The sequence below is a fragment of the Pipistrellus kuhlii genome, unplaced genomic scaffold (assembly GCF_014108245.1).
Source record: "Pipistrellus kuhlii isolate mPipKuh1 unplaced genomic scaffold, mPipKuh1.p scaffold_m20_p_2, whole genome shotgun sequence".
NCBI lineage: Eukaryota > Metazoa > Chordata > Mammalia > Chiroptera > Vespertilionidae > Pipistrellus > Pipistrellus kuhlii.
The window spans coordinates 29,287,753-29,309,187 of NW_023425515.1; the positions used below are offsets into that span (position 1 = coordinate 29,287,753).

The 21,435-nt window shown below is 36.5% G+C and overlaps 1 protein-coding gene across 5 annotated transcripts in view; it reads left to right on the forward strand.

Annotated features, from left to right (window-relative positions):
- NLGN1 (neuroligin 1) overlaps positions 1 to 21,435 on the forward strand; it is an 804,575-nt gene that overhangs the window by 772,817 nt on the left and 10,323 nt on the right. The gene's annotated exons all lie outside the window — the stretch shown is intronic.

Here is a 21,435-nt window from a genome sequence, read left to right on the forward strand (position 1 = left end):
GAGACCAACATCAAATGTGATTTTCTAGTCTTGACAGAACTGTGTCAATTTTCAGTACAAGACCATGCACATTCATTAAGTGCCTAGTATGTGTCAAGCCCTAGGATTATACATCACTTGGAAACAGCTAAGATAATCCTTGAGGTCTGCAGGCTCACTGTTCAATGAGCTGCTTCTCTATCCGTAACTGGCACAAGCTATGTTTCTTGTCTTTGAAAGAAAAAGCCACCTCCGTTTTTCTTTTAAGAGTCTGCCTCTCAAAACCCTCAGGGAGGACCTTGTGACAGGTCCTTCTTTCCTGGCTCTCTTATAACTCTGCCTCTTATTCAGACTTCTCATCTGAATGATTTTATCAGTGCAGTCCAATCTTTAACTTTACTTGCAGTAAGCTATACCCCCTCGGTAGTGGACAGCTGTCAGCTTAACCAACTTGTATTCATCATTCACCGATCAAGCAGCCCAGCTCGGAGGAAAGACAGAGAATCTGAGCCAACAGTCCATTACAGGTATCTCAGGAAGCCACTAGCAGCCTTCTCAGCTGGAAACCTACCTGGCTGTGAAAGACTAGACATTTTTGGCTTCATTGTGATGGCTGCTGCTCTGCTTTGCTGTGATATCTCATGCCATCTGAACAAAGACCGAGTGTCTATGAATCTGCCTGACAATTTGCAGATGTGTGATGTATGTAAATTGCAGATTCTTAAAAAACAAAAAACTAATCCACAGGTCATGTTTTTCACATGTGACTATAGCAAGTTGACCAGGCCTGACCGGTTCATTCCTACTGGCTGTGTTAGGGAGTGATGTGGATCGCTGCACAATCAGTTCAGCTTGGAATCGTGGGTGCCAGGCTACTAGCTGCACCTTCAGATTTGCCGATGGAGCTCAGCTTGATCATTAGCAAGTGAGGGATGTGCAAAAGGGACAGCCCAGCCAAGACCCCATTTTGGTTTAAGAAAATGCTGCTTACATTTGTTTATACATTCTTCTATTCTATAAATTTGTACATCTGGTGTACTGTGTGCTGAAGGCTGGCAGGGGATACAAAGGAGAATTCTTTTTCTCTTCCCTTAAGCTCTTCCAAATGTTTATAACCTAATATGGAAAAGAGTCGTTCATGCACATACAACTATTTATAAAGATTATGCAAGATAAAATTTATAGTCACCATTTTAGTAAACAATTATTGAGTACTTACTATCTGTTAGGAAGTATTCTAGGGATGTATTGCATAATAAAGAACTCTACTATGACATTTGTGTGTCAGATAATAGGAGGGAGATTAAAATAAAAAAGCACACTATAAGCCAATTTGCAATCTTTATATTAGAGCTCTTGTTATTAGAGACTATTGTTTTTCCAACCTTCTCCTTCGCACCCTACTCTGTGGCTTCTCCATGTCCAGGAAATTTTTGCTGGCCCTTCATACAATGAACAACCTCAGATGAGAATTGCAAGGAATCCTAATGATAATCATCAGTGCCCATGTATTTGTCTCTTCACGGTACAGCTTGAGACTCTAAATAAAATGATACAGACTCGAAGTCCTATTTTTAGAGGTGCAACCTTACCTATTGTGTATGTCACTGTTCCATACACATTCAGCAATAAGTTGAGAACTGACCTTTTTTTAAAAAAAATAAGGTGATAGTTCCAATTCATGTATTGCTTATATTCTCCCTTCTCTAAAGTCAATTTCTGTCACATGGTCCAATAAGTATGCATTTGAGCTAAACTGTAAGATTTGCTCTCAATACAATTAAGAGTTTTTCCTCACTTCTTAGAACCCTATCATCTAGACAGAAGATAAAAAGAATAGAGCAATCAGGGCAGAGGTCCACTGCTGTTCTCTTCAAGTTTCCTGACTGGGAACAAGGTCCTTTCTTGAAATTAAATGACAGTTCTGTCCCCAGGAGCTTTCCCTGACTGCCAGCTTTCTTGGAGAGGAGTGATCACATCAAGTGAAAGTAGTTCACCTTCCCTCTATAACTAATGTGGAATTGAATGAGTACTTTTATCCACTTACCCACTTTATGAAAATTGAGTCCTATTCTCCTTAAACGAAGGCTGAAGAAACCACAAGTCATTAGCCTAGAAATACTTTTGATGAAAGACACATTTTCTCTTGAGTTATGTTTAAAACCAGAGGAGTTTTCTCTCCCTTTCCCTTTTCGCTTAGTTATTTTTCTCCTCTCTGATTGCGTCTTTGTATTAGAAGGCGGAGGCCGCTGTGTTTCATTGTCACAAATGGATCATACGTTTGTTCCAGTGGATGACCTAAGGAAAGGAGAAGATTATGTTACCAGGGAAGAATAAGAGGTTATGCAGGCTGGATGATTTGTTAAGGGAGGAAAAAAGTGAAGTGTTCAGAAGAGAGATGCTTAGAAGCCCAGGAAAAGTCAACTTTTAGGTTGTGACAGCAGATGAGCATTTTGCTTAAAAGGGCATGCGAAAAGGCACACTTTATTATTAAAATACACTTTTACAAAGCATACTTTTTTTTCAGAACAAAGGGTTTACGTCTGACTGTCATTGACTCATTAGGTAACCTCAAAGTCGTATCTACTATCAAAGGTTATTACATAGACTAAATGAAACATGGTATGCAAAACACTTAACCTAGCATAGCGTAAGGTTCTTAAGAAATTCTAGTTATATTACATAGGACTAATCACCATTATTAATTGCTATATCAGGCAATTAGCTCATATTCTGGAAAGACCAAAGATATATATTAAAAATGTGTTTTTGTTTTTTATTTTTTTAATTTATTTTTTAAATATATTTTATTGAGTTTTTACAGAGAGGAAGAGAGAGGGATAGAGAGTTAGAAACATCAATGAGAGAGACACATTGATTAGCTGCCTCTTGCACACCCCTTACTGGGGATGTGCCAGCAACCAAGGTACATGCCCTTGACTGGAATCGAACCTAGGACCTTTCAGTCCGCAGGCCAGTGCTCTATCCACTGAGCCAAACCGGTTTCAACTGTTTTTATTTTTAAAATCTTTATTGTTGAAAATATTAAATAGGGCCTCCTGTCCCCCCTCCCTCCGTTAACCTCTCCCAGTCTGCTCCCATCCCCTCCCCCGGCCCTCACCACCCCATTGTCTGTGTCCATGAATCATGCATATATGCATACAAGTTCTTCTCTCCCACCATCCTTGATCTTTAAATATGTGCTTTTATTCGAATTTTATTTATTTGGTTTAAATTAAGGTTTTATTTGTTTCAGGGAAAAGGCTATAAAATAAAATAAAAACATTATTGCTTGAGGAGTAGGAATTGGATACAGAGAAACTTTAAGATGACAAAGGAAACACAAGTCGAAGGACACTAGCCTAGCTAACGCCTGGAGGGAGGCTCCCGAAAGAGAAGGAATGAAAGTCAGCCCTGGCTGAATCAAAAGAGGCCAAGGAGAAGAGAGGGAGAGTGAGGTCATATGCATGGAGCAAATGGTGCTGGGCCTCAAAGCTGAGTTTGAGAAGTTAACATTCTTTGCTTCTGATCATAAATATTTTAAGAGAATCTATGGCCCAGCTCAGGAAAAACAGCAGCTCTGACCTAGGATATATAGATAATCAAATATTGATTACCCCTCTGTCTTCGGAGCTACATTTGTTCCTAAGAGCTAGATTTCTCTGGGCTAAATCTGACATGCTGCTTTTATTTTATTTTTTAACATATTTTATCAATTTTTTACAGAGAAGAAAGTAGAGGGATAGAGTTAGAAACCTCTATCAGCTACCTCCTACACACCCCCTACTGGGGATGTACCTTCAACCAAAGTGCATACTCTAGACATGAATCAAACCTGGGACCCTTCAGTCCCCAGGCCGATGATCTACCCACTGAGCCAAACCGATTCAGTCATTAGGGCATGACACACTGCTTTTAATAAGAAAAGGTGGTGTTGTTTTGTTTTGTTTTACCATTGAGCACAGTATGACAATATCAGCTCAGATTAGTGGGAAATTACAATTTAATTTCTTGCCAAACTTGTACCTATACCTAGTCCTGCCCATTCTGATGAGTCAGCTCACCGTATGTGCTTTGGTATAATTAATTCTTCATTTTCAATGATAACAATATCAACCAAATGTAATAAAAATAGGAACAGGAGGAAACTACTTACAAAATGGGAAACTGAGTTTTATAACTAAAATATTCAAAGAAATGGTCACTAAGAAATGAAAACTTTTCAAATAATGTTTACTTAAAATTGGACTAATTTGCAGTGTAGTATTGATTAGTAGTTTTGTTTTTCTTTGTAAGAATGGTGGGATAGCCCTCTCTCAACATCCAGCTAAGCCTATTTACACACACCAATGCTGAACAATTGGTGGAAGCTTGTGACCTCTTGGGCCAGCTGCCACAAATTCAGAAGGCACCTTTGTGTGAGTTAGAGAAAAAGCTGTTCCCTGAAGTCTCTTTCACTTGTGCCATGACAATTTCTTCATGAGCTGGCCCTGTTTGTGGGCAGTAATATGGCACCTGATCAAATGCAATATACCCATAGGTCTTCCTCTTAGATAAGCTCAAAACATTCTTAGATGCAGAATTTATTATTATCATTTTTTTCTCATGGCAACACATGGAAAACCTAAAGAACAAATTATTTCTGTAGGATTTATACCATTGCTTTTATTATAATTAACATTCTTTTAAAAATTGCAAATTAAACTACTACAACTTGGCTCTGATCAACAAATATCCATCTACATTATGTGCTTATCCATTTATATGAGTTTATCTATAATATTTATATAAGTGTTGGAGAATAGATCCATACAATGTCAACAGAAAGAAATCAGATAAATTTGCCTGAGGAATAAAGATTTGCATTGAATATCTTGCTAGAAAAAAAAACTGCCAGATGTTTTCCATCTTCTCTGAGCACAGAACAAAAAAAAAAAACAAACAACTGATTTACACCACATAGATATTTCAGCTCTGAAAATAATGTCCTTGCAAAGAGAGTAATAAAGTTAGTTTGTAAGAGAACACTTTTCCCCAAGGTAGACAGAATCTTAAAAGTAAGATTAGAGATTTTCTTGTCCTACATTTTAAAAGTCAGTTCTCTTTTCCATTGGAAAATAGGATAATTTGTAGATAAAATTGGCATTGTTAACTGTAAGAAAAATTAATAAAAGTATATAGAATAGGCCTCACACATTCACTTTTTTGTTGTGGGAGAATTTATGTTTTTGTTTGTTTGTTTGTTTGTTTGGTTTCCTCATGGGAAAAATACCTCTGCTTGTCTAGGATAATTAATGGTGGATAAGAGGTCAAACAGATTAGATATTTTCATATTCCAAACTTTTACTATTTTAGTCCTTTTAATTATAACACAAAACACTATTACATAGTAATAGTTGATTAGTAAAGCAAAAAAAAAAAAAAAAAAAAAAGGAGCAGGAACATGTATAATGTAGTGAATTCTTTGAATACAGAAACCTACAACCTCCCTGGCAACTGTGGCGCTGTTGGTTGGGCATCCTCCTACGCACCAAGCACTGAAAGATTGCCAGTTCCATTCCTGGTCAGAGCACAGGCCCCAGGGGCAGGTAGAAGGCATCCAATAGATCTCTCTCCCACATCAATGTTTTTCTCTCTCTCTTCCTCTTTCTCTAAAATTAATTAATTAGTACTAAGAAAAGAAACCCACAATCTAGTTTTTACCTTATACAAGCACTAAAAACTGGGTTGCTGACCAGCCAAGTGACAACAGGCAATTTATAGGTACACTGATCCCCAGCTTCTCATCTGTAAAATAATTTGATTGCACTAGCTATTAAAGTTCTTTCCAGTCTTAATATATATTTTTTAAGAATTCTTTACCTTTAAGACATCAGAGTTCTCAAATTTTGGTGTACATCAAAATCACCTGGGAACTTGCAAAAAGTGCAGATTCCACCCCAGTCTGGGCTCCTCCCCCAGATATTCTGACTCAGAAGATGGAAAAACTCTTTCACACACTTTCTTCATGGTGAGATTGCAGGAAGGTCAAGGAATACATTCAAGGAAACATTCTGGTGAAACCTAACTTTCTGAAGAACAGGAAACAAGCTTTTTTCAACTTTGTAAATTGAGTAACTAGCAGAGTTCCAGGCAAAGAATAGGTGCCCAACAAATGCTGATTCAATGAACTAGTATCCTTAAAAGATTTATATTTGTAATATTAATTGATCTTCCTGATTATCTGATTCTCTAAGAGAAAGAAGGGAGATTTCTAACAAAGGAAGATAGGCTATATAAGGTTCCTCACTAGCTACTAATTGCTGTAAGGTGCTTTGTAAATTACTAAATAAAATAAAATAAAAATCATGTCTTCCTTTTAGTATAACTCCACTCCAATTCTCAATGTGAAAGAAAGAAAAAAGATTGAATTCTGCATGCATGTGCCTTTTGCTCAGTGGCATAATAACAAGGTGTTCTTTTCATTCTGGAGGAAAAAAAAAAAGACTAACTCTTTACATTAAGTACTACAAAATCAAGCTGTCGCTTCAACCCATGGCAGCTGTCTTTTGCCTGCCTCTGCCAAATGTCACCCTTTCTCTCTGGGGTTTGATCCCGCTACTGGATCTGGGGGAGTATGCCTTACTGCACACCTTATAACACCAGTCTCTGTGTCTTCCAGTCTCAGATGCTCTCTCATTTCCCCTCATGTATATTAATACAGAGATTTGTTTCACCTTTTTCTGGAATAGCTAATCAGTTGGCAGCCAACAGCCTACTGTGGCATTGCAGGTCAAGTCAGCTGAAAAGGATAGTGACTTCAAGCTGGAAAATAGAATGCTTAGTGAAAACTGTACCCAGGAAAGGACCTCAGACTTGTCACCCAGACATGAAAGATTTATTTTCAATTACAATCCCAAGCTTAATGTGAGGGCACCCTGGGGGGAGGGGGAGAGATTCAGATCACTGCTTCTTCTAAATTGACCTTGTACGTGTTTCATTATTTCCTTGCTATTGAACAGCATTCTATGACCCTCTGAGCTGAAGATCCATATTAGCTAACTTGCAGGAATTGCTAGGCTAGGAAAACTTTTGAACAATTCCTCTATCTGAAGGCCAAGTTACATGAATAATTTCCTCAGCTGGTTAACAAACACAGCAATAGTCCGGGGGTTTCGGGCAATACTTCTTATGGATCACAGGGGCCAATCATGCCGTGTTACATAGGCTTGAGCAGAACACAAAAGCAAAAAACAGAAATTCGAATTTTCATTATTAGGTGGATTTATTGTTCCCATTTAATTAAGACCTATCGTATATCCCTTCTGCATTAGTAAATAAGATGACCCGAGGCTAACTGCTGGTGCTGCTATGCTGGGAGCTGGTATTAGTGGCTTGCCGCAGGATATTCCGGCTCCCTGTTCTAATGCCTTTCGGTACACCAGCAGCTGCTCCATAATGCATACCATATGTCTTTAATCTAGAGTTCACAAGCTTGTCTCTTAAGAACCACTAATTGAAACTCCCCAGGAAAAGTTGGGCTTTTTAAAAAGATATTTAAAATTTAAAATTTTGAGAGCCTGAAAAGTTAGGATTATCATTCTAGCTTTATTTGAGATCAGATTATTGGAAAATAGCTTAGTGTAATTTAGATTTCACTACTTCTAATCTGAGACTTTCCTCAATCTACATATGTTTCTAGACCCTTTGTTGTAGAATTGTGTCTACATAATGTCATGAAAGGTGCCAGATTTTTCTGATATTTGTAAACATAGGGTGGTTCAACTATATCTGTATTTAGGTTGTGCATAAAAAGAAATCAGTTACTAATGATCTTTATATATTTTTTTATTCTTAAATTACAGAAGAGGTTCTAAATATATTGAGAATTTTGTATATTAATATTCTTCTATTCCCAAGGTATTTTGACAATTAAGTGAAAGGCCAGTTCATTCAGTTACATGTATCATCAGGCAAGAGAGCATAAGGATAGAAACCTTACTAGGAAGTTTATTCATTTATTATATATATTTATTAAATATTATATGGAATATTATTCCATGGTAATTAAGTGTGAAGAACACAAGGGACAATTTCATGTGGCTGAGCTCAGATGGAGGTAACTGAAGGATTGTGTGCTGAATCACCTTGTGTACATCTTTCCTGTCTACTGCAGTTTTCAAAGTGGACTTGAAGTGCTAGAGGGAGAATCCTTTCCCTTGCTTAAGCTATTGACTTTATTTTATTCTAGTGACATAATCTAGGCTACTCACATTGGCATGTTCTTTCTGTAATTCAAAAACTTGAAGTCATTAAAAATATGTTTAGCTAGGCTCAGTTATAATTTTGTTATTGTTGTAGGTATTTGTGTGTATGTGTGTATGTGTGTTTGTGTGTGGATAGTGGTGTGTTGGTACTTGTATATGTGGTGTTTGTGAGATTATTTAGTGTTATTTCAGATGAGTGCTTTTACCTCATTGTATGCTACTTTTTTCACAAATGAGATATCCTTATATTCCAAAATTCAGAAATAAACTTATTTTCTGCTTTCTGTACTTATTAATTTTTTGGTAATTTTTTGTAATTACTTCTTAACAGCTTAATTAATTTATTTTTATTAATTTGTAAATTTAATCAAACATCAAATTGATTTATACATGAAAAATAATTCAAAATTTTTAACTAGTCAAATATTTTAACCAAAGACCAAGACCCCAATACTAATTATCAGTTTCTTACAAAAAATGGTGTTTTTTTATTTTACCGAAGAGAAGTAAGGATGTGTTGAAAGATGATGAGGACATGTTAAAATGACATAAAAGGCAGAATCCCCCTGCCAAAATAAGGGACAATTTGAGTATCAAATTAAAGGATAGTAATAAATTATAACTCTTAGAATAAATAAGAACCCATGAATTCATAACAATATAAATGATTGATTGAATAAATGAATAATGAATGCAAACTGGGGGTAATGGAAATCTTTTTCTTACTACCAATTTCAACTAATAATGAAATAAATGTTAAAATTAATATTGGCTTCACATAAGAAGCATGAAAAGATGTTTAAATTAGTGGAAGAAAGTGTGATGAGAAGCAGGACATTTACATAGTTTTAACATAATCTGTCTATATTGATTAAATGTAAAAACAAAACATAAAAACGTAATATTGGAGAAACTTGGAAATTACCATCTTTACTGAATGGGAAAAATCAGCATGGGGTGCCTCCTATTATATTGCATTGAGTTGAACACAATATTTTTTTCTAAACTCATAACCTGATGGATTATAACTTTGAGAAATATCGAACAAACTCTTCTAAGGGGGAAAAAAGTGAAGATCAAGAAAAACAAAGAAAGAACAGCAAATTGTTCAATATTTAGGATATTAAATAGAAAAGTGAATTTAACATGTAATTCCAAAATTGATAGGGAGGTGGGAGAAAGAGAGAGATATGAAGAAGAAGAAGGAGAAGAAGAAGAAGAAGAAGAAGAAGAAGAAGAAGAAGAAGAAGAAGAAGAAGAAGAAGAAGAAGAAGGAGAAAAGAAAAGAAAGGAAGGAAGGAAGGAAGGAAGGATGAAATAAGGGAGGGAGGGAAAGAAGGAGGGAGAGAAGAAGGAAGCAAGGAAGGATAAATGTTGAATGTGGGAAATCTTGATTAAGGGCATATGGTAATTTCCAGACCATTCTTGAAACGTTTCTGTAGTACTGAAATTATTCAAAAATAAAACATTTTATTTCAGGGCTTGCTATTCTGTTCAACTGACCTATATGTTTGTTTTTATGCTAGGACCATACTGTTTTAATTATTATGGTTTTGTAATATAGTTGGATATCATGTAGCATGATTCTTCCAACTTTGTTATTCTCTTTCTCAAGATTATTGTAGTTATTCATGGTCTTTTGTGGTTCTATATAAATTTTTGAATTATTTGTTCTAGTTCTGTGAAATGTCATTAGTATTTTGATAATAATTGTGTTCACTATATAGATTGTTTTGTATAGTAGATATTTTAACAATGTTAATCTTTCCTATCCATGACTAAGGTGTTTGTTTCCATTTATTAACATCTTATTCAATTTATTTCTTCATTGTCTTATAATATTCCAAGTGCAGGTCTTCTACGTTCATAGGAAATTCATTCCTGGGTGTTTTGTTTTGTTTCATTTTGTTTTTCTTTGTTTTGTTTATGCAATTGTAAATTGAGATTGTTTTATTAGTTTTCCTTTCAATCATATTTGAAAAAGGAGACAATAATAAACAATGGTGTAAATATAGTCTATGCCATAAATGGTGTAGGGAAAATTGGACTGATAAATGCATAAAAATGAAACCAATAGATCACCTGCTTAAACTATTTGCATGAATAACTCAAACTAAATTAAATACTAAAATGTAAGACTCCAAACTATAAAGCTTCCAAAGAAAACATAGGCAATTGTAGGGTTAGATCATTTATTACCGATTTTTCTTGTTTTTTGAGATAGGCTGGTAGAGCTATGAACTTCCCTCTCAGGACTGCTTTCACTGTGTCCAATAAATTTTGGGTTTTTGTATTTTCATTGTCATTTATTTCCAGGATGCTTTTTATTTCTTCTTTGATCTCTTTGGTAAATCAATCATTGTTTAATAGCCTCCAAGTGTTTGATTTTTTATTGTTTTTATTGTAGTTGATTTCTAGTTCTATGCCATTGTGATCTGAGAAGATGCATGATATGATTTCTATGTTCTTGAATTTGAAGAGACTTAGCCTGTGTGCTAATATGTGGTCTATCTTTGAAAAAATTCTATGTGCACTCTAGAAGAATGCTTTCAGGTGAAGTAGTCTGAAGATGTCAATTAGTTCCATCTGATCTAGAGAGTCATTTAGGATTACTATTTCTTTGTTGATTTTTTTTGTCTAGAGGACTTATTCAGTGATGTCAATGGGTTATTAAGTTTCCCTACTATGAGTAAAATCTATGACATTTTTTCTTAGTAATAGTTTTTCTGCTGTATCTCCTTGGGCAAGGGAAATAAAATAAACAAATGAAAGTAAATAAAACTAAAAATTTTTAACAGCAAAGGGAACCATCAACAAAATGAAAAACACCACTGAATGAGAGAACATATTTGACAATGACACATCTGATAAGGGGTTAATATCTAGAATTTTTATTGATTTTTTACGGAGAGGAAGGGAGAGAGAATCGAACCCGGGACCTTTCAGTCCGCAGACCGACGCTCTACCACTGAGCCAAACTGGTTTCGGTAATATCTAGAATTTTTAAAGATCTTACACAACTTAACACCAAAAACAAACAAAAACATACAAACAAACCAATTTAAAAACAGGCAAAGGACCTGAATAGATATTTAGTTAAAGAGGAAATACAGGTGACCAATGGACATATGAAATTATTCTCAATGTCACTAATAATCAGAGAAATGAAAATTAAAACCACAATGATATATCACCTTATACCTATCAGAAGGGCTATAATCAATAAAAAGTATGGCTGAAAATGTGTAGAAAAGGAAACCCTCATGAACAGTTGGTAGAAATACAGATTGGAATAGCCACTATGGAAAACAGTACGGAATTTTCTCAAAAAGTTCAAAATGGAGTTGCCTTATTACCCAACTATTCTACTTTTAGGTATCTATGTAATAAAAGCCCAAGCAACCATTACAGTGGAATGTCAAGAATGACCAATCACTATGATGCGTACTGACCACCAGGGGGGAAATGCTCAATGCAGGAGCTTCCCCCTGGTGGTCAATGTGCTCAGTTAGAAGCAAGGTTCATGGATGGTGAGCACACGGTGGTGGCAGGAATCTCTTTCACCTCTGCAGCAGCACTAAGGAGCAGCGAGCTCAGTGGTAAGGAGCAGCAAGCAGGCTAGTAAGGAAGGAGGGTGAGAGGCACAGGCCAGGCTGAGGGATCCCCCAGGGCATGAATTTCATGTGCCAGGCCTCTAGTATATTTATAAAAACCAAAAACACTAATTTGAAAGAATATATGCACCCCTATATTCAGTGCATCATTAGTTACAACTAGAGGCCTGGTGCACGGAATTCTTGCATGGAGTGAGGGTTTGCACAGCCCAGCCTTCCCCCTCTTGCAATCTGGGACCTCTCGAGGGATGTTTGACTGCTTGTTTAGTCCCAATCCTTCACGGCAATCGGACATCCCTCTCACAATCCGGGACCACTGGCTCCTAACTGCTTGCTTGCTTGCCTGATTGATTGTTCCCAACCACTCTGCCTTCCTGGCTGATCACCCCTAACCACTCTGCCTGCCTGCCTACCTGCCTGATCACCCCTGATCGCCTCTGCCTTGGCCCTTGCCACTGCGGCTTCATCCTGAAGGACGTTGGAATGACGTTCAAAAGGTCGTTCAGCTGTCCAGGCTAATTACCTTATTATGCTTTTGCTATTATAGATAGCCAAGCTATGGAAGCAACCAGCCTAAGTGCCCATCAATATTAGTGGATTAAAAAAAACAAAACAAAAGTGGTGGTACATATACACAATGGAATGTTACTCAAACATAAAAAAAAGAATGAAATCTTATCATTTACAATAGCAGTAGTAGTAATTGAAATACTACATCAGCGAAAGACAAATACCATATAGTTTCATCTGTATGTGGAATATAAAGAACAATATAAATGAACTAACAAAATAGAATATAAGATTTAGAAATTGAAAACAAAGCATTTTAGCCAACATATGTTAAATACTCTTGTGTGCCAGAATACTATCATAATATATAAAAAGCCAGGGGCCGTCACAACCTAAATGAACAGGCAGATAACTGAACAGCATGCTGCGTGGGGCAACAAAGCTCAGCAGGGAAGTTAGTGAAGGATGACCAAACGACTAACAGCCTGCATGGGGTGACCAGCCAAGCAGGGGAATTTGTGAGGGATGACCAAATATCTGAGCAGTAGGCTGCGAAGGGTGACCAGGCTGGCAGGGGAGAGAAGTTGAGGGTGAGCAGTGCATGGTGGGGGGGGGGAGAAGGGGGGCAGTTAGGGGTGATAAGTCCAGCAGGCTCAGGTGGTTAGGGATGATCAGGCTGTTAGGGGGGAGATTAGGGGTGATCAGGAAGGCAGGCAGGTAAGCAGTTAGGATCCAGCAGTCCCAGATTGTGAGAGGGATCCAGGATTGAAGAGGGTTCAGGCTGGGCTGAGGGGGACATCCCCCCCTATACATGAATTTCATGCACTGGGCCTCTAGTCAATAATGATAAAAATATAATATGTTAATTAGACAAGACAGCTGAACCACCTTAGAAATGTCATTCCAGACACCCATCCTGACAAAGCTGTGGTGGCAAGGGCCAAGGAAGAGGACGTTAGAAGTGATCAGACAGGCAGGCAAAGGTTAGGTGCAATCAGGCAGGCAGGCAAATGGTTAGGAACCAGTGATCCTGGATTGTGAGAGGGATGTCTGACTGCTAGTTCAGGCCCATTTTGGATGGGGCCTAAACCAGCAATTAGACATCCAAAGAGGGGTCCCAGATTGTGAAAGGGTGCAGGTCAGGCTGCGGAAATCTCCCCACCCCACCCCCATGCACCAGGCCTCTATCTAGTCTTTTAATAATGACAACTTGGTAGGGTACATACTTCCATTAATCTTGTCTATTAGTAATCTGAGACTCAAAGGTGCTAATTAACTGGCTTCCACATGGTAACTTGCTTATACACCCAAGCTGTCCTACTAAGTCTGGTGCTCTTTCCACATCACAAATAAGAAAATCTCAAATGCCTCTCAAACTTTATGTTCTTTGGCCAATAATCTGGGCTTGCTTTCTGGTCCATAGTCTTCTTCTTCAGGTAGGCACTACCCAATACTGCCCTATTGTTCTCCCTTTAAAGCTACTGCCACACACTCTATAGCTAAGAACTTTTCTCTCCAGATTGGCTGCAGAAAGGATCATCTTCTAAATCCCCATTCCATTGCTGTCACCTAAGAAATAATATACATACACAGATCTCTTTCATTTGGAAAGTTTAATTGCTGGCCCCTATGTACTAATAGAATTTTAATGCATTGATGTCTGCCTTCATTCAGCAAATATGTATAGATGGCTATTGTGGGGCAGGCATACAGTTCAGAGAAAATAAAGAATATGAGCAATTTATAAATACAATTAATCAATTACAAAGTGTACACACATTCACATTACAATGGAATCACATAAGCAAGAACAAAATATGCATTAGATAGAATTTACAGAATTTTTATTGTTCCTGAAGCTATCCTATATAATAAAGAGCTAATATGCAAATGGTTGTCACACCCTCACACCCTCGTACCTGGGCTGGAGTATCTGAGGCCAGGCCAGGAGACCTGAGACTGTGCCCCCCTCCCCAGTGCCAGGACCAGACAATATGAGGCCACACCCCTGCCTGGCAAGGCTTGACAGGGGACCAGAGGCTGGGCTGGTGGACCTGAGGTTGCACAGTGGGACCTGAGGCCACACCCCCACCCAGCGCCAGGCCATGGGACCTGCGGCTGTGCTCCCTGCCCTACGGGGCTTAATGGGGGTAGGGCCAGCTGGGTCTGGATCTCATGAGATTTCGAGGTGCGAGCAGGTGGACAGGGACTTGACTCTGGGTCCTGTGGTGCACCCCAGACTCTGATAGAAGGGAGATTTTTCATATACATTTTACTAATTTTCTCTGACACCTCTACCATAGAGAAAGGGCAAATAGCAATATTAAAATATTTCCTCTAGTTAATTTCCTTTTAATGTGCATGAATTTTGTGCACATGGCCACTAGTCCTATATAATAAAAAGCCAATATGCAAATTGTTCCCTCAACCAGGAGTACGACAGGGAGTTTGACCAGCCAACCACCTCTGGCCTCTCCCTCTGCCTTGCCAGATCAGCACTGAAATCGTCCATTGGGCCTCTAGTATAGAATAGTTCTGAAATATATAGTTTCTGAAAGCTTTACTTAGATGGAGCCACTGTGGCTTCCTCAATGTCATGTTTTGAAGCAAAGTATGCATTTAAATCATCAGACACATTCCTGCATAATCAGAACAATTAGAATTGAACAATGTGATTTCTTTGAATAGCCTTTTTAGAAGGGAGATTTCTCCTTTATCCCTTCTTTGTGAGAGCAGTTATTCATAAAGCATTGGAATTTTGTCAGGTTTGATATCAGTTTTGTTTCCCAAATTGAAATAGACAAGAAGTACACAATAACCTATTTCAGGGAATGTTAGATAAGCTAACTTGCAGACCAAGAATTGTGACCATTAACAGCCTTAGGTTGGGCAGTAGAATAAAGGGGATGTGTCTGGGGTTCCTTTTCTCCCAGTTTTGGACTATTCTTGAAATGTAGATAGTGAATATAACTCAGAGCTAAGAACATTGGGACTGTTTTCTCTCCATGACTATCTATATTCAGAAAAAAAATTGGTTAAAATTAATATTTTAATTCCGTTTGGAAGAAGTTGTAAATGTTAAAATTGAATATGACACATAAGAATCAACCTCAGTAGTTTACATCAGAGATGGTGAAAATGTTGGGAATTTGGGGCTGAATGATATGCAAACATTACAGGTATTTTTTTCCAAGCACTTTTCTTATATGCCATCATGTCTAGCTGTCAGGAGCCAGAAGCTTTGGCCAGTAACTCAGTTTGATCTTTCCAAAGATGAGCCATTAAGAACCACATTATCTCCAAATAAATAAATAATAAATAAAAAAACTGTTCCAAAATGTAAAATTTTGAAAATATCACAAAATTATATAATATTAAGATATCAGCTTCATTTCAGAGAAAGTTTCTGCCAGAGGATGCATAAAAAGAAGTAGACAGTAATTTTCAAGAGAACATAACAGCAAGGAAACTAGCTGGAGGTGATCAATAATTAAGCAGTATTGTGTGGAGGTTATTTTCTTTCCTTATGTAGAGTCCAAATTTCCAATTTGGGGAATCTTAAAACATTATATTTTAAACGATCTTGACTTACAGGAAAAAAAAGGAGAAAGTATCCAATTATGTCTGACATGAAAATTTTACTTTGATACAGCAATGTCTCTCCATTAGAACAGAATGTTTTTCAAAAGCAAGTCTGGTGACAGATTAGAAGGTAGTACTTGTTTGCTAGAACATAGGAGGTTGAGTGATTAGTAGAAGGATTTCATGAGTATAAAAGAGAAGGACCTAGAATGTGTCAGTGACATGAGTGGAAAGCAAGAGACAGACAGAATACAAGGAAAAAACAATTGGACATAACAAGTGAGAAGACACATGGGATTTCCAGTTGTATTTTCAGTTGGGAGGAATTTAAGTATTAATCACAGTTTTAAATCCTTTTATGTTTAATTTGCAAAATCCTTCATGAGTTATTTTCTGATCTATATTCCCAAGTTCCCAGAAGGATGCCTCATTACCATTTATTTAAAATGTCATATCTATAAGGCTGGCTCTTTAATGCTTAGTATGATCTCTATGTTAAACTATTTATCAATTTGACTACACTTATCTGTATTCATATGATGGCATTGATGAACATAGAAGATTTCTTTCCTACTTCTTTATGTATAGAGTGAACTACATGGTGTGGAAGATATATATATATATATATATATATATATATATATATATATATATATATATAGTTGTAGATATATATAGATATAGATATATATAGATATATAGATATATAGATATATAGATATATATTGATAGATATATAGATATATAGATATATCTGTATGTATATATGTGTAATATGTGTATAGATAGATGTACACACATACACACGCACACACACACACACACACACAGGTATATGTATTAGAGGCCCGATGCATGAATTTGTGCTGCAATGGGGTCTCTCAGCCTGGCCTGCGGGATCAGACCAAAATCAGTTCTCTGACATCTCCCAAGGGGTCCCAGATTGCGAGAGGGTGCAGGCCAGGCCAAGGGACCCCAATAGTGCACGATTGGGGTGGGAAAGAGATGCTAGAGGTTAGCAAACTGGGGAAGGACCGTGGGAGGGCTCCAGGGTGTGTCCCGCCCATCTGGCTCAGTCCGGATCAGCTGGACCCCTGCAGCAAACTAACCTATTGGTTTGAGAATCTGCCCCCTGGTGGTCAGTGCACATCATAGCGACTGATCTACAGGTGGACTCTCTGCCTCCTAATAGTCATAGTGGGCAGTTGAGCAGCCTGAGCATATCATTAGCATATTATACTTTGATTGGTTGAACGGATGACTGGATGACTGGACATTAGTATATTAGGCTTTTATTATATAATATATACATATACGTGTGTGTGTGTGTGTGTGTGTGTGTGTGTATTTAGTGTGTCCCAAAAATATATATATTAACACATTATATCTGAATAGAAAGGATTATTAATTATAACAGATTAAATCTGAAAAGAAAGGAATATCAATTGAGTTATCAGAAAAAAAGTGTGTATACATTTTTAGGATCACCCTGCATATTCTATTTAAAACTTCCAGAACTTAAACACCATAAAACAGTTATTCATATTTCCCCTTCCCACCAAAAAGAAAGCACAACTACAGTATAGAATCACCGATGTCTTAAATTTCTGACACTCTAGATGTCACTTCAAATGTAAACAGTCTGTATTGTTCCTACTCTGCGTTTCTTCATTGAATACATTCAGATCATTTTTCTACGGAGAAGCACTCTGCTTTCTTTTTGCTTTACATTCAAGGACATTGCCTATAAGTTTGTGTGTAAGAGACTTAAATATAAATTGGATCAATCAATAAACTGCATGGCTGCTTCCAGATAACTTAGCTCCCCCCATACCCCTTCAAGTCTTTCTATCTGAGTTCTGTGGACCTCAGTAATCCAAATCAGTACTTTGATCACAATATTTATGTCTTTATTTATTTTCCCCTTACTCAATGTGCTTGATTTTTCCATCCTAATGTGTTGTTTTTTTTTTCTAACACCTGGAAATAATCTTAGTTTCTAAATCCAGTAAATATCAAATTGAGGCTAAACCTGCTCAGTAAATTTAATTAGGTCAGTAGACCTAGTAGTTCCATGCAGAACAATAATTGAGGATTCTTTTTAAAAGAATGAATTTTTAAGTGAAAACAATTGTATTAAATAAATTCTGGTTGAACACATAGTTGAATTACAATTGTAGTGGATACAACGAGCTGGTAAAATAACTCTTGGCATAATAGTAATTATGATTTTTTAAAGTTTGTTTTAATTTCTAAAGTAATATTTGTCAAGGTTTTATATTTGAATCAAGTAAATTAAATAGTTGATTTTTTTTCTGAAAAATTCTGCTGCTCTCCCCCAACCCCACCCTGCCCCATACACACATATATACCCTAAAAAAAGGAAAAGAGCTTGGTCTTTCTTTTATAATCATAATTATTCTATCTTAAAAAAAAATAATGTGCTTGCTATCTAATGCACAATAATCTTTTCATAATGTTGTTTTCAGGGTTTGTTCTATGAGTTGTACCATAAGTTCCTTCAGGACCTTAAGCTAACAGGTTTTACACAAAAATTCAGTTAATAGCAAATGAAGTTAAAAGAGTTCCCTGTCATGTTTTTGTATTGCATTTTAATATGCTCATTTATATGACCATTGAGTATTTGAAAATGCTTTTATATAAAAATATCCCATGAAAATTTCCTTACATTGTTATGCAGATTCAATAAAAAGTAATGAGTATGACCAGAAAGCTACTATATCTTTACTTGGAACCTATTTTTTAAAAGTCACTCTCCATCTCAAGAATGATTTAATATTTCAGAATTATGCACACACACACACACACACATACATATATGCACATGTATATTGCATGTACACAATAGGGTAGAGATTATGGTGGGTGTTTTTCCTTAGAATTTTCATTCTTGTAAGAAAAGAAGAACTAATTGTCTGCATTTCTTCATATTTATCAAAATCTGTTGCTTGCTATAATAATCCTAAAGCACTTCTTGTCCATAGATTAATTGTGGTTATAGATGGATTTTACTCATTTAACAGGTATTGTTATCACAACCTAGTTTTTACAAATGTAATTGTGAAGTACATTTTTACAATTTAGATAAAATAATTTTTATCTTTAAATTGACCCATTATGTTGAGTTTCTATAATGCCTCAGTAAATAAAAGAATAAATTCAATTTAAAAAAAATTAATTATATTAATTTGTTGAATTTGGAAATTAATTAATTGAATATAATTAACCAATTTACATGTAATATATCTCTAAATATTTTATACATAATATACAAATAGTCTATAAAGTTGAATATTTTATGAAATATTTTTATAATTTCTACCAACTTTATACTAAATGCAGAAATATATTAGAGTAGATGTTTATTTTAACAGTTATAACAAATATGATATAGAAACTATTGTCAGAAAAATGAATGAATATGCTTAAAGTGTTATAAAAGTTATATTTTTTATTCTTTTCTCTATAACTTTAATATATGATAAGTCCTCACTTAATGTCATCCATAGGTTCTGTGACTTCAAGGGAAATTGCCTATAACTAAACCAATTTTACCACAGGCTAATTGACATAAGACTTAAGTTCCTATAATGGCATGTCACTGTTATCATGACATAGCATGAAATAATGTTATTCTATGACCTACTACGTAAGGAAGTCATTCAGCCCTAACCGGTTTGCAGACTGAAAGGTCCCAGGTTCGATTCCAGTCAAGCACATGTACCTTGGTTGCGGGCACATCCCCAGCAGGGGGTGTGCAAGAGGCGGCTGATGGATGATTCGCTCTTGTCCATGTTTCTAACTCTATCCCTTTCTCTTCCTCTCTGTAACAAAATCAATAAAAAATATATATTTTTTAAAAGTCATTCAGCTGTTACTTCCACCATATTTTCTCTATCTTCTTTTGTTTCTTTTAAAACTTTTTATTTATTTATTTATTTATTATTGAATTTATTGTGGTGACATCCTATATAATAAAAGGCTAATATGCAAATTGAACCAACAGCAGAATGACTGGTCACTATAACTTGCACTTACCACCAGGGGGCAGACACTCAAAACAGGAGCTATCCCCTGGTGTTCAGTGCACTCCCACAGGAGAATCACTGCTCAGCCAGAAGCCCTGAGCTGGGCTCATGGCTAGTGAAGCAGCAGTAGTGGGACTCTCTCCTACCTCTGCAGCAGCTCTAAGGATGTCCAACTGCCGGCTTAGGACATCCCCTGAGGGCTCTTGGACTGAGAGAGGGTACAGGTCAGGCTGAAGGACCCCCGAGTACACAAATTTTGTGCACCAGGCCTTTAGTTGGTTCATAAAATTATATCGGTTTCAAATGTATAATTCTATAGTATATCATCTATACATTTTATTGTGTGTCCCACCACTCTGGATTAAATCTTCTTCTATCACCATTTATCTTCTTTTTACCTTCTTCTTTCCCTCCACTACCTCCTTTTCCCTCTGGTAATAACCATACAGTTGTCTGTGTCTATAAATACCATATTGTGTGTGTTTTTAATCCCTTCACCTTTCTCACCCAGCCTCCCCGCACCTCCATCTCTCCTCTGATAGCTGTCAGTCTGTACTCTATCAATAAGTCTATTTCTATTTTGTTTATTAGTTTATTTGTTCATTAAATTCTACATATGAATGTACTTGTATTTCTCAGATTGGCTTATTTCACTTAGCATAATGCACTCCAGCTCCATCCACGCTATCCTAAAAGGAAAAGATTTCCTTCTTTTTTACAGCTGAGATGTATCATTGGCAAATATGTTCTCCCATTCATTGGGTTGTTTTTTTCACTTGGTTGATATTTTTCTTTGCTGTGCAAAATTTTTTAGTTAAATGTTAGACTTGAAATGATAAAAATCTTAGAGGAAAACACAGGCAATAAAATCTTGGACATTCTTGTAGCAATATTTTTTTCTTAAATATCATTTTGGGCAAGTGAAACAATTGAAAGAAAAAACAAATGGGACCCTATCTCCTTTTTTCCTTTTTCTTTTATTTTTTAAAATATATTTTATTGATTTTTTTTTTATAGAGAGGAAGGGAGAGGGATAGAGAGTTAGAAACATCGATGAGAGAGAAACATCGATGAGAGAGAAACATCGATCAGCTGCCTCCTGCACACCCCCCACCAGGGATGAGCCCGCAACAAAGGTACATGCCCTTGATCAGGTTCGAACCTGGGACCCTTCAGTCCACAGGCTGACACTCTCTCTACTGAGCCAAACCGGTTTCAGCTTATCTTCCTTTTTTCAGTTGCCTTTTTTACCTTGTCTATTCAGACCCCTACAATCTCTCCCCTACACCATTCTTTTTATTGTACAACCTACACTTCTACACCTCATTATCAGATTCACTATAAGCAGAGCTTTAAAAATTCCAGAAATATGAATCAGAATTTTTAAAAAATCTTCAATTATTGTACAACTTTTTAACTTTTTTTTACTGTTGACACTATTATAGATACCCCCAT